The sequence below is a fragment of the Nicotiana attenuata genome, chromosome 7 (assembly GCF_001879085.1).
Source record: "Nicotiana attenuata strain UT chromosome 7, NIATTr2, whole genome shotgun sequence".
NCBI lineage: Eukaryota > Viridiplantae > Streptophyta > Magnoliopsida > Solanales > Solanaceae > Nicotiana > Nicotiana attenuata.
In genome coordinates this window covers 25,400,794-25,402,771 of record NC_031995.1, presented here as the reverse complement: position 1 = coordinate 25,402,771, position 1,978 = coordinate 25,400,794, and the positions used below count along the sequence as shown (strand labels likewise).

The 1,978-nt window shown below is 32.3% G+C and overlaps 1 long non-coding RNA gene across 1 annotated transcript; it reads left to right on the top strand.

Moving 5' to 3' along the window:
- LOC109228837 lies at window positions 407–1,652 on the top strand. The gene is made up of 2 exons (XR_002068433.1): window positions 407–502; window positions 1,309–1,652. It is a non-coding gene; the product is annotated as an uncharacterized LOC109228837 (long non-coding RNA).

Here is a 1,978-nt window from a genome sequence, read left to right as displayed (position 1 = left end):
AAGTGATGATGGGATAAGAGGCAAAGCCCACCAACTCCAAGTTTGAATAAATTAGAGATTGAACTTATCTGATTAGTCTAGATTAAAGTAATACTAATACCAAAATCATGTTAAGCATCTTCTCAATTTGTTAGTACTCCAACCAATCTGGTACTACTCAAAAGTGGATAGTACACTCAGTAGTACTCAATGCTCCAGGTCCAGGATATCAAGTTTGCAATTGTTTATGAGAAGTGGATAATATTAGCAGTACAAGAACTGTACTATAGTACAATAATGTACCAAAGAAACTTGGGACTTTGATAAAACGGAGAAGATTTTACTACTTGTAGTACAATCAATGTACTTGCTACTATTGTTGTAATACAATGTACGTTTTTGACATGGTACAAGTAATCTATAAAAGGAGTCAAATTTGCTACACTGGATATACTAAGGGGAAATTGAAGAAGAAGCAGAAGATGATACTTTGTTGGTGACTTATGGTCTCGAAAGAATGTTGGTTAGTATTAATTGTTTGTATACACGCACTTACGCCCAAAATATAGATTTTTCACTATGTGTTTTTAATTTGCATAAACAAAAATGTGGTCTGACTCTTTTCTTAAACTCTTGTATATACAAGAACAACCACTTAAACTTTTGTATATATCGGAAACCACCAGATTGTCTTGTTGTTTCCTTATACATTTTTGTTTGATGCATACTTGTGTGGTCTATAGCATCAACCACTAATTTTCTGATTACCAAAATGGCCACCATTTTTACATATCTTTTTTTTTGTACCATAAACCACAATTTTTATATGTTTTCTAATATACCTTAAACCAAAATTTAATAAATTATCCTTGTGTAAAGTGTCTATAAGATTGTCCCTTTTTCTTCACAACAGCTCCGTTTCCTTATTTGAAAATGTTAAGATCAGTCAACTTCATGATTTCATGTGTTTTCTCCTTTCCGCTAATTACAAGTGCATTTATCCAAGATTTTTGTATTACATTCCCTCTGTGCTAAATTGATCATATAGGTTATTTTGACGGATAACATTATTAAATTAGATTAACAAATTATGCGCATGAAAACCCAACTTTTTCAAAACGGCAAACTTGCAGTCTTGTATACGATGAAACTGTAGGACTTTAACTTTTATTTACTGATAGTGCAATCAAATTTGTACACCCCATTGCAATTTAACCTAGTGCATAAGGTTGCAGCTTGTGTTATTGTTTAGGTTAGTAGTTCAATTGTTTTATGTAGTAACCTGCAATTACATTTCAAGTAAAAGATTGACATTATCGATGTATATAGTTAAGGTCATTGTTGAATACTACGAAAGAAGAAGCATCGATAGCATCATTGTATGGACACAGCATTAGACTTTTGGGACCAAAGTCACCAACACAGTCTCAAATTTCTCATCTCCAAAACAAATCATCTCAGTGACACAGCCTGAGATATCAGTCAGTCTCCCTGCATATATGAAGGTGTTTTGGAACATCCAACAACTTTGTTTCCTTGATTAATGATTTCTATTGTTATATGTTTTTGTATATTAGTGGCATTTTGTTCTCCTTGGAAAATGTACCATATACATGCAATCGGTGTAATCTTTATTTTATATTCGCGAAATACATAAATGGCCCTTTAAATTATCCTCAACGGCCAGCTAAAAACCTAAAAAATGCTAATAACCAAATAGACACTGTCTTCTAAGTAGAAATATGTATCTTAAATCCCTTATGTTGACATGGTAAAATTTGTGTGTTACTAGTGTAATTGGAGCGCGTGAAACTCTTTAGAATTAAGTTTATCCTTTTTTTCTTAAACTTAATATAGACCCCACCTCTTTCCTCTCCGGTTTTTTCCTCCTATCATTATGCACACCAGACCTTTCTTCTCCAATTTTTTTCTATGAAAAGTTTACTAAAATTCTTTTTAGTTCGACAGAGTATTTGATTGCTAAAAGAACTATGATAAT